Source organism: Stenella coeruleoalba (genome assembly GCF_951394435.1).
Source record: "Stenella coeruleoalba genome assembly, chromosome: 7".
Taxonomy (NCBI): Eukaryota; Metazoa; Chordata; class Mammalia; order Artiodactyla; family Delphinidae; genus Stenella; species Stenella coeruleoalba.
In genome coordinates, this window is record NC_137153.1 from 90,909,573 (window position 1) to 90,922,402 (window position 12,830).

Here is a 12,830-nt window from a genome sequence, read left to right on the forward strand (position 1 = left end):
GATTACCAAGAGCTGTTTTTTGTTTCTTCTTTTTTTTAAATCAAGAATGGGTATTGATTATCAAATACCTTTACAATGTCTGTGGAAATGACCCTAAGATTTTTTCCTTTTAAATATTAAAGTGAGATATTGCATTAATATTTCCTAATGTGGAAATAGCCTCACATTTCTAAAATAAATTGAGTTTACTTGGTTATGGTATTTTTATATGATATTGAATGCAAAAAATAACCAGAACAAAATAATATACTGGGAAATTCTTTAAACATGATTTATAAATTTTAAATTTCAATTAAGGAAGTAAAAAGTAGAAGAGACCTTTCTGAAGAACAAATTTGCTATCTGGAAAAGCAAGTGAATGAGTTAACACACTATCCAGGGCAAAAATAAAAAGAAATGGAATTCCTGAATGAAAAAAACAAAAAAAAATAGAAACAGAAGGCAGGCCTAGAAGGCCTAAGCGGAAATAAAAGAAGTTCCAGAGGGAGAGCAAAGACCATACTGGAGAAAGCAATAATCAAAACACAGTACAACAGAATTAAAAAAAAAAACCAAAAAACCCACACAATACAAGAAAACTACCCTCAGGAGGAGACTAGAGTTGTCAGAACAAAAGCATTCACTGATTGCCAGTCAGGATAATTGAAAAAAGGCATACATATAGATATATCCTCATGAAACTTCTGAAGTTTAAGAATAAAGAAAAAATATAAGCTTTCAGAAAGAAAGCACAGGTTACTTACAAATGAATGAGCACGAGGCTGGCAATGGGCACGGATAAGAACGTAGGCTCTGAAGTAAGACTACCTGGGTTCAGATCTTGGTGTGAACTTGGTCAAGTATTTAACTTCTTTGCGCTTCTGTAAAACAGGGATGATGATAGTACTTAGCTTCTAAGGTTGGTTGGAAGCAGTATTTGAGATAACACACAGAAGGTCTGGCACATCATTTGAGTCACCCAATTCCTATCTGTTAACACTGAAAGCTATATCAGAGACTCAAAACTCTGCACACTTTTGAGAGGACAAAAGCCTGCCCCCTCCCCAGAGCTTAATGTGTGGCACTAATGACCTGAAGAGCTGGCTGGACTAGCCCACCAGAATGCCTCTAGTGGTACCTGAGCTCCATGCTAGTGAGAAGTGAAATGATGGGCGAAAGGAATCTCACTGATTATTGTTTAATGTGAACAAAGCAATGACAACAGGTTTTTGGCCTAGAGCGAAGATTATCAGAGAAGAAAAAGTTGTAGCCTCTGTCAAAAGTAAATGGACTCACAGTAGAATCTCTTGAAGTCAGTGAGGACTCTCCTACAGTATTACTGTTATTCAGGACTCTACAAAAATTGAAACAGTATAGGACTTGTGGCTGCCTGATTTGGGTGTCATAAAAAGTTATTTCATTCATTCAGCAAATTCTTTGAGCACACCTATGTGTCAGGAACTACACTGGGGATCTAACTGTGAACAAGACACACCAAGCCCCTTCCTTTAAAGAGTTTACATACATGGGAACTTCCCTGGTGGCACAGTAGTTAAGAATCCGCCTGCCAACGCAGGGGACGTGGGTTCGACCCCTGGCCTGGGAAGATCCCACATGCCGTGGGGCAACTAAGCCCGTGTGCCACAGCTAGTAAGCCTGAGCTCTAGAGCCTGCGAGCCACAACTACTGAGCCCATACACCACAACTACTGAAGCCCACACACCTAGAGCCTTTGCTCCACAACAAGAGAAACCACCACAATGAGAAGCCTGCACGCCACAACGAAGAGCAGACCCCGCTGGTTGCAACTAGAGAAAGCCTGCACGGAGCAACAAAGACCCAACAGAGCCAAAAAATTTTTTTTAATTAAAAAAACAAGAAGAAATAGAATATATGAACAGATCAATCACAAGTAATGAAATTGAAACTGTTATTAAATCTTCCAACAAACAAAGTCCAGGACCAGATGGCTTCACAGGTGAATTCTATCAAACATTTAGAGAACAGCTAACACCCATCCTTCTCAAACTCTTCCAAAAAATTGCAGAGGAAGGAACAGTCCCAAACTCATTCTACGAGGCCACCATCACCCTGATACCAAAACCAGAGATACTACAAAAAAAGAAAATTACAGACCAATAACACTGATAAATATAGATGCAAAAATCCTCAACAAAATAATAGCAAACAGAATCCAACAGCACAGTAAAAGGATCATACACCATGATCAAGTGGGCTTTATCCCATGGATGCAAGAATTCTTCAATATACACAAATCAATCAATGTGCTAGACCATATTAACAAATTGAAGAATAAAAACCATATGATCATCTCAAAAGATGCAGAAAAAGCTTTTGACAAAATTCAACACCCATTTATTACAAAAACTCTCCAGAAAGTGGGCATAGAGGGAACCTACCTCAACATAATAAAGGCCATATATGACAAATCCACAGCAAACATCATTCTCAATGGTGAAAAACTGAAAGTATTTCCTCAAATATCAGGAAAAAGACAAGGATGTCCACTCTCACCACTATTATTCAACATAGTTTTGGAAGTTCTAGCCATGGCAAACAGGGAAGAAAAAGAAATAAAAGGAATACAAATTGGAAAAGAAGTAAAACTGTCACTGTTTGCAGATGACATGATACCATGCATAGAGAATCCTAAAGATGCCACCAGAAAACTACTAGAGCTAATCAATGTATTTGGTAAAGTTGCAGGATACAAAATTAATGCACAGAAATCTCTTGCATTCCTATACACTAACAATGAAAGATCAGAAAGAGAAATTAAGGAAACAATCCCACTCACCATTGCAACAAAATGAATAAAATGCCTAGGAATAAACCTACCTAAGGAGGTAAAAGACCTGTACTCAGAAAATTATAAGACACTGATGAAAGAAATCAAAGATGACATGAACAGATGGAGAGATATACTATGTTCTTGGATTAGAAGAATCAATATTGTGAAAATGACTATACTACTGAAGTAATCTACAGATTCAGTGCAATCCCTATCAAATTACCAGAGGCATTTTTTACAGAACTAGAACAAAAAGTCTTAAAATCTGTATGGAGACACAAAGGACCCTGAATAGCCAAAGCAGTCTTGAGGGAAAAAAAGGAGCTGGAGGAATCAGACTCCCTGACTTCAGACTATACTACAAAGCTACAGTAATCAAGACAATATGGTACTGATACAAAGACAGAAATATAGATCAATGGAACAGGACAGAAAGCCCAGAGATAAACCCACGCACCTGTGGTCAACTAATCTATGACAAAGGAGGCCAGGATATACAATGGAGAAAAGACAGTCTCTTCAATTAGTGGTGCTGGGAAAACTGGACAGCTACATGTAAAAGAATGAAATTAGAACACTCCCTAACACCAGACACAAAAATAAACTCAAAACGGAGTAAAGACCTAAATGTAAGACCAGACACTATAAAACTCTTAGAGGAAAACATAGGGAGAACTCTCTTTGACATAAATCACAGCAAGATCTTTTTTGACCCACCTCCTAGAGTAATGGAAATACAAACAAAAATAAACAAATGGGACCTAATGAAACTTCAAAGCTTTTGCACAGCAAAGAAAGCTATAAACAAAACGATAAGACAACCCTCAGAATGGGAGAAAATATTTGCAAACAAATCATCGGACCAAGAGTTAATCTCCAAAATATATAAACAGCTCATGCAGCTCAATATTAAAAAACAAACAACCCAATGAAAAAATGGGCAGAAGACCTAAATAGACATTTCTCCAAAGAAGACATACAGATGGCCAAGAAGCACATGAAAAGCTGCTCAACATCACTAATCATTAGAGAAATACAAATCAAAAGTACAATGAGGTATCACCTCACACCAGTTAGAATGGGCATCATAAGAAAATCTACAAACAACAAATGCTGGAGAGGGTGTGGAGAAAAGGGAACCCTCTTGCACTGTTGGTGGGAATGTAAATCGATACAGCCACTATGGAGAACGGTATGGAGGTTCCTTAAAAAACTAAAAATAGAATTACCATATGACCCAGCAATCCCACTACTGGGCATACACCCAGAGAAAACCATAATTCAAAAAGATACATGCACCCCAATGTTCATTGCAGCACTATTTACAATAGCCAGTCCATTTACTTTTGAAGCAACCTAAATGCCCATCGACAGAGGAATGGATGAAGAAGATGTGGTACCTATATATGATTGAATATTACCCAGCCATAAAAAGGAATGAAATTGTGTCATTTGCAGAGACGTGGATGGACCTAGAGACTGTCATACAGAGTGAAGTTAGTCAGAAAGAGAAAAGCAAATATCGTATATTAACGCATATATGTGGTATCTAGAAAAATGGTACAGATGAACCAGTGTGCAGGGCAGAAATAGAGACACAGATGTAGAGAACAAACGTATGGACACCAAGGGGGGAAAGTGTGGGCGGGGGGGATGAATTGGGAGATTGGGATTCACGTATATACACTAATATGTATAAAATAGATAACTAATAAGAACCTGCTGTATAAAATTTTTTTAATTAAAAAAAATGTGAAAAAAAACCCCCACAATATTGTGGAGAAGGCAGCAGTGGTAGCAGCAACGGCAGCTCTGGAGATGCAGTCCCGGTCCTGGCTTCAGCCCCAGTCCCATCATGGTGGCACTCGCTGAGCTCCTGGCCGCCCTCGTGGCCACAGCCTCGGGCTACTTTGTCAGCATCGACGCACATGCCGAGGAGTGCTTCTTTGAGCAGGTCACCTTGGGCACCAAGATGGGCCTCATCTTCGAGGTGGCTGAGGGCAGCTTCCTGGACATCGACATGGAGGTTACAGGGCCTAATAATAAATGAATTTATAAAGGAGACTGGGAGTCCAGTTGGAAATACACATTTGCTGCTCCCATGGATGGAACATATAAGTTTTGTTTTAGCAATAGAATGTCCAACATGACTCCAAAGATAGCGATGTTCACCGTTGATATTGGGGAGGCCCCAAAAGGACAAGACATGGAAACAGAAGCTCACCAGAACAAGCTAGTAGAAATGATTAATGAGCTCACAGTGGCAATGACAGCTGTAAAGCATTCCTATACATGGAAGTTCGGGAGAGAATACACAGAGCAGTCAATGACAGCACAAACAGCAGAGTGGTCCTTTGGTCCGTCTTTGAAGCTCTTGTTCTAGTTGCCATGACATTGGGACGGATCTACTACCTGAAGAGATTTTTTGTAGTCCGGAGGGTTGTTTAAAAAGCCTTTTCCTGATGGTCCCAAACTCATAATTCACTGTTTACCAAATATCTTGGGCATAATAATGTCATTAGTTTCTATGTTTTTATTTTCTGAACTGTACATTCACAGCTTATGTTTCTTTGTGATTAATAGATATTGGGGAAAAACACTTTTTCAGGAAAATTATAGTGAAAATTTGATTGGCATAATTTCGTATTTGAATTCTTCCTCCATTATACAGGTCTTTCCAGAACTCAGACACTGTAATTTGAATATAGGTGTATAGTCCTTATTATATCTTCTTTCCTTTTGCTTTCATAATAAAATACAGTTTGTTCAGGATAGTACTTTACTGATAGCACTTTACTAAAATGACTGCGTTCTTGGGATCCCTAATCCTGCAGTTCAAGTCATTAAAGATTCATTTTGTTGAATCTTTATGAGAAACAACAATCTGAATCTTGACATTTTCTGTCCAGCCGAAAATGGCAGAGCCCTGTGACTTAGAGGATGCTACCAGGTGGTATTTTCATACTTTGTCTACCTTGTTTTTGCATTAAAGATAAGTCTTTAACCAACAACCTTTCCTCCCGCTAAAGTTTTACTCTGAACCTTAGAACTCAGTCACCTCCAGTTAAAATTGTTGACACAAGCAGCTAATAACCATTTTTTGGTTTCTGCCTAACCGTGTAAGAAGTCTCTATTAAAACCAATTCTCTAGGTGTTTCAGCGAACGGTAGCTCTTTTTCTTTCTGTGCTGGCACATCCACTTCTCCACTCTTGGCACGTAGGAGGTATGCATTCAGTACTAGGAAAAAATCTGTATTTCTGATGCCAAAGGGCTAAAGCCTCTTGGATTTCTTTGCAGTGATATACAGCCACTATTTCACTTTTGATCAGTGGCATTTTGGTCACTGTTTAATTAGGGTACTGAACATCACTGTCAGTACTAGGGTTTTTGTTTTTGTTTTTCTTGGGTCTTTCTATTTTTTGTTTTTCTTTCTTTCTTGTTTTACTTGGGTCTTTCTTTTCTTTTGAATTTTGTTTTGTATAAAACGAAATGACTTTCTCTGATGATGGGTTTAAAATTAAAAGAGCATCTAGTTTTGGTGTGGGGATGATCCAGAATTATGTTGTGACCGATGTATATTAGTTACTTGCGCTTTTTTTTTTTTTTGGATCTTTGCAAGGGGAAAACTACAAGTAATGAGTTTTATATCATTAATTTAAATTTGTTACAGGTTTTCATGTTCAGGATAAACAATTTTTCAACCTTGGGTGAAAATACTTGCAACAGTTTCAGGTGACTGTGTTTTACCTTAGGACAACTGTTGCATTCCAGTTTGTGTGCGCGTGTGAAAACACTTCAAAATTGAGTTAAAAGATGTAAATTTACAATTGGTTGTGTATCTAATCTGCCCCAGGTTCAGTAAGTAAACAATTCTCTAAAAAAAAAGAGTTTACGTATATGGATCTTCACTTATATGACCCAAATGAGAATGCCCACGTAAGGTAAGAAAACTATCCTACTGATTTAAGCCATTACCAAAACATACACACATACCTTTTAGTCCAATTACACAAGAAACAAAAAAAGCTAACTTTTAATATTGTTAATCATGAATAGTCATGTGCTACTTTAACTTAATTTAGTCCCTTTTTTTATAGTTCTGCAAATGCAAAGCTAGCATAACGATTCGGTGGAACTCGTGTTAATCAGTTCAACTCTAGTTACTAAGCACTTAACACCAACCAGAAATATTTTAAATGTTCCTCTTTGTATACTAGCTAAAAATTCCCTAGCCCATTTGCCCACCTTCAGACAGAAGATTATTTCTTGAATCCAAAAGGAAGATATTAAATTAAATGGCATACAATGAATATAGTGGGTTGAATTGGTGGTCCCTGAAAAGATAGGTACATGTCCTAATGCCTGGAAACTGTGAATGTTACCTTATTTGAATAAAGAGTCTTTGCAGGTGTAATTAAAGATCTTGAGATGAGGAAATCATCCTGGCTTACTAGGTGGGTCCTAAATCCAATAACAAGTGGAGTATTAAAGTCAGTCCTTATAAGAATCAGTCCTTATAAGAGAAAGGCAAAGAGAGATTTGAGACAGACATAAGAGGAAAAGACACAGAATAGAGAAGGAGGAGGCTATGTGACCACAAAGGCAGAGACTGGAGTGAGGTGACCATAAACCAAGGAGTGCCAACAGCCATCAGAAGGTGAAAGAGGCAAAGAATGAATTCTCCCCTAGAGCCTCCAGAGGGAGTGAAGCCCTGACAACACCTTGATTTCAGACTTCTGGCCTCCAGAGCCATGAGAGAATAAATATCTGTTGTTTATGCCACCCAATTTGTGGCAATTTGTTACAGCAACCATAGGAAGCTAATACAGTGAACAAAGGCATTTTGGTAAGGAATCATGGGTTGAAGTCCCACTCCTGTCATTCAGTCCCTATTTGTTCTTTAGTAAGTTGGTTAGCCTCTCTGAGCCTCCATGACCTTATTTGTAAAAATGGGATAATCAAGGGCTTCCCTGGTGGCGCAGTGGTTGAGAGTCCGCCTGCCGATGCAGGGGACACGGATTCGTGCCCCGGCCTGGGAAGATCCCACATGCCGTGGAACGGCTGGGCCCGTGAGCCATGGCCGCTGAGCCTGCGTGTCCGGAGCCTGTGCTCCGCAGCGGGAGAGGCCACAAGAGTGAGAAGCCCACGTACCGCAAAAAAAAAAAAAAAAAAAAAAAAAAAAATGGGATAATCAAACCTGTGCTGCTATCCCCCAGGGTTCTGATAAGAATCAGATGAGATCATATAGGTGAAAACATTCAGAATACTGTAAAATCCTTTACAAATATGAATTATTATTCTTATACTTTATCTGGAATTTAATGAGGTTTGGAGCCCAGGCTCTTTATTCAAGCCCACTTGCTGCAACCCTTTACATAAATCAGCACTTGTCTAATTTTAGCAATGCCAACATTATATCAATTTTCTTTTTTCTTTTTTTTTTTTTGGTACGCGGGTCTCTCACTGTTGTGGCCTCTCCCGTTGCGGAGCACAGGCTCCGGACACGCAGGCTCAGTGGCCATGGCTCACGGGCCCAGCCGCTCAGCGGCATGTGGGATCCTCCTGGACGGGGGCACGAACCCATGTCCCCTGCATCGGCAGGCGGACTCTCAACCACTGCACCACCAGGGAAGCCCTATATCAATCTTTAATATTAAATTTTATTTATAGAATTAAACTATCACTAATATACATAGTACCTCTTTAGTGTTAGGATTTAATGAAGGTCTAATTACCACTAACCTTATCCATTTCACTTCCCTCCATATATCTTCTACTACTGTCACACTTATTTAGAAAAGAGACCATCTAATTGGTTTACTGCCCCCATATACATTAACAAATCAGTTCTAACTGATCTGCCTTCAATAATATCTGTGAACTCACTTAACACAATCATAATTCTTTCTCTAGCTGACCTTAATTATTCCTTACTGAATTTTTCTTGGCTAAGAATGAATCATTAATAACCTCTTCCTCCTATTTTCTGGTTTTCCCCAATAGGTGGATCCTGATCTACTGCCAGACCTAGTTTCACCTTTCCTGAAATCAAGTATATTTATGAAGTATAACCATAAACTAAGGATATCATTCCACAAGTTATGCACAAAAGTTTTATAACTCTATAATCTCACTTTATCCATGTACGAGTTTATATTTTCTAGAGAATTTTTCCATTTTTACTTCACAAGAAACATCATCAAACATATTCCAAACTATTGAGAGGCTAGTTCTACTGCAAGCTTCAAATTTCTTTCCTTCAGGGGACTTTCCTGGTGACGCAGTGGTTGAGAATCCACCTGGCAATGCATGGGACACGGGTTCGAGCCCTGGTCCAGGAAGATCCCACATGCCACAGAGCAACTAAGCCTGTGCACCACAACTACTAAGCCTGCGCTCTAGAGCCTGCAATCCACAACTACTGAGCCTGTGAGCCACAACTAATGAAGCCCATGTGCCCTAGAGCCCGTGCGCCACAACTACTGAGCCCACACGCCACAACTACTGAAACCCACGTGCTCTAGGGCCCATGCTCCGCCACAAGAGAAGTCACCGCAATGAGAAATCCATGCACCACCACGAAGAGTAGCCCCCGCTCGCCGCAACTAGAGAAAGCCTGCATGCAGCAACAAAGACCCAACGCAACCAAAAAAAAAACATTTCTTTCCTTCAGTGCAAGAGTTTGACATTAAAAATAAATAGTACTCTGATGATGCAGTCTTTATTTTCTTGTGCCATAATCATTCTTTTCTATATCAGAATTGAAAGATATTCAAATTTTCCTTAGATCTAACACAGAGTACCATAAACATTTTATTCTTTGAAATTTTGTCTCTTCAGAGTAACTTAAAAGAATTTTTCCCAAACAGAAGTTCAAAACAGTAAAACCTTGAATGGGCTTTTGAGATTTGTAAATGTAATAATCACTTGCAATTATTATTATCAATAACACACATCCTTAAGATGAGATGTCCTTTAGGTGTCCCTACCAAGCCACTGAATTGTGGGCAGTAAGTTATTTTAACATGCTTCACTACGTTTCCATAAGTAGAAATTAAATCACTTCCAAGATGTAAATTAAACACTTGGTTCTCAGGATCATCACTAAAAATTTCAAATCAAAAGTTACACTTAGGGGACTTCCCTGGTGGCGCAGTGGTTGAGAGTCCGCCTGCTGATGCAGGGGACACGGGTCCGTGCCCCGGTCTGGGAAGATCCCACATGCCGCGGAGTGGCTGGGCCCGTGAACCATGTCCGCTGAGCCTGTGCTCCGCAACGGGAGAGGCCACAACGGTGACAGGCCCGCATACCGCAAAAAAAAAAAAAAAAGTTACACTTAGGAAATCCACAACCATTATTTTGTAGAAATACAGATGAATACTACTCTATGGCATTATCCATAACTTTAAATATAGGCTTTACCTGCCTACAAATGGGTTTATAAAGGTACCTACTATTATCACTTCAGATCAATAAGAAATTTACTAACAATGGTTTCCTAACTCTCTGGTCTCTAAATGACCTACATAAAAGTAAACTGCGAACCTCTTCCAACAACCGTTAGCCTCTACATTTTTCAGACAATCGGATCCCACGTGAGACTGCCAAAATACTACTAATTCTGTGAAATGTGCTAATCCTCCTGATCATGAAAACTGGAACTAACGATCTTCATTAAGAATTTTAACTCTGGATCCTCAGCATACTTCTTAAGAAACAAAAAACATCCTAAGAAGCTGTCCATTCCCCAGTCACCCATCTTAGCAACCAAGTGTAGAACCTGGCTCCTCGCCACTAGAGGGGGGTGTTTCTTCTATTGGTTTCTCTTTCGCCTAATTTGGCTTACCAGAATTTCTGGTTCAACTAGAAATTAGCCTCAAGATCAACATCCTGACCTTTATTTCCCCTTCATACTGTGTGGTCCTTTCTTTTTATTTCAGGCTGTAAGCCACCACTAAAATATCAACTTCAATCCCTGATTACCTGTACAATTATGTCCCATGTCCTATTTCATTGCCTTTTTACCAACAAACAAGATACACAGAGCTGATTCTAGAGACTTTGACATTAGTTCATCTGAAAAAAATCAGAAAATGCAACCAACCTCGCTTATTCTTTTTCAGGAAAAAGGCTTTTTTTCATTTTCCATGTTCACATTATTTCATTTGAATCACAACAAAACTACAGAAAAGAATTGAACAATTAGTAACAAATTCCAAAGAAGAAACTCTATGTCTTTAAGTGACTTGCCCAAGATTTCAGGTAGCCAATAGTGAAGCCATAATGAAGACTCAAGTGCCCTGACCCCTAGACATTTCTGGTGCTACCTGTTCTATAGGCACTAGATGAGAAAATGGACTGAGGACTGACCTACTCTTACTTTTGTCATACCAGTCAAGAGCAAACAGCTGTGTGACTACTTAACTCACTATCATTTCTGGCAAAGATTATACACGTCTTAGACTAGCCCCCACTGGCCATAAATTCACAAAGTGAGACAGGAGTAGATGAGAGAGATAAAGGAAAAGAGAGGCTCAGGGGAGAAGGAAGAGATGAAAATAAATCTATTAAACAATTTTGAGGCCAGGCATAAGATGCTAAGTATGCAAGAACAGGGACCAAGATGCATCAAGGAATCAGAATCAGGAAAAGAACAAATGAATGACAAAAAGAAGCAGTCACACCACCAGATAGTCAAATGATCCAAAAGGCTCCAGAAGAGGGACTTCTCTGGTGGTCCAGTGGTTAAGACTCCATGCTCCCAGTGCAGGGGGCCCAGGTTCGATCCCTGGTCAGGTAACTAGAACCCACATGCCGCAGCTAAGAGCCCGCATGCTGCAACTAAAGATCCTGCATGTAGCAACGAAGATCCCATGTGCTGCAACTAGGACCTGGTACAGCCAAATAAATAAATAAATGTTTTTTTAAAAAAAGGCTCCAGAAGAGATGATGGCGGCTGGCTGATTCCTTGCTGCTTTCTGTGAAGAACCCTGGTTCTTCTGTGAAGAACCTCTAAGGGCAGAAGCCCTTAGAGAAGACTGAGACAAGAATTGGCCAGTTAAAATCTGCACCCACTTTCTGAAGCCATAAGGGGAGGGAAGAGCCCCAATAAAAGGAAATCTATCATAATAAAATCAAAACCGTTTGACATGAATCTGCTTGGGACAAAGTGAGTATACCACTCAGAATGCTTTTCGCTGCAAGTGACAAAATCCCAGATAATGCTGGCTTACACAATAAGGAACTGTGTTATCTCACAGACCTGGAAGTTCAGAGGTAAGGCAGACCAAGTACAATACAATCAGAAGTTCAGTAAGGTCATCAAGAGCTCAGGTTTCCTCTCTCTGTTCTGCCATCTTCTAGATCAGCTTCCTCCAAAGCTAGTTTCTCTCATTACCCTAAGATGTCTTGAGCTTTTCTAGCTATCATATTCAGACATAACAGCATCAGAGGAAGAAGAGGCACCATCTCTTTCTTTTATCTCTTTTTAGGGTCAAGAAAACCTTTCCCAGAAGCACCCCGGCCCTCCACCAGGCTTCCCTTCACATCTCATTGGCCAAAATAGGTTACAGGCCATTCCTAACCCTTCATTAGCAGAGGAAATGGGATTAACCATGACTGCTTAGACTCATCATCTAGGGTAGAATTAATGCTGGGTAGTCAATCACTATGACCATACCATGGGCAAGTTATAATGTTGAGTATTATTGTGACATTGTTTTCACTCCATAACAAACCTATAATTTATTATGTTGCTTCCAAGATTTTAACGATGAGGCATGTGCTTTGCCCAAAATTTAGATAATTACTCTTTGCTGACATTCCATATTTGCCATCATAAACTTTTTTATCAGTTATAAAACATTTTATTACAATTTTCTTGGCCAATCCACTATTTAAAAAAAAAAAAACTTTAATGCAATATTTTAGAGCAAGAATGGTAAATAGGTTTGTCACAGCAACTCCAATAGGTACAGCTACTTAGAATCCCATTTCAAGAAAGATCCAAAGATGAGTTTGGATCCAATAAGTAATAGT

The 12,830-nt window shown here is 39.4% G+C and overlaps 1 pseudogene across 1 annotated transcript; it reads left to right on the forward strand.

Annotated features, from left to right (window-relative positions):
• The first annotated feature begins 4,646 nt into the window (after positions 1-4,646).
• LOC307188416 (transmembrane emp24 domain-containing protein 2-like) lies at positions 4,647-5,473 on the forward strand (annotated as a pseudogene). The gene has a single exon. The product of its transcript is annotated as a transmembrane emp24 domain-containing protein 2-like (transcript).
• The last annotated feature ends 7,357 nt before the right edge of the window (positions 5,474-12,830 follow it).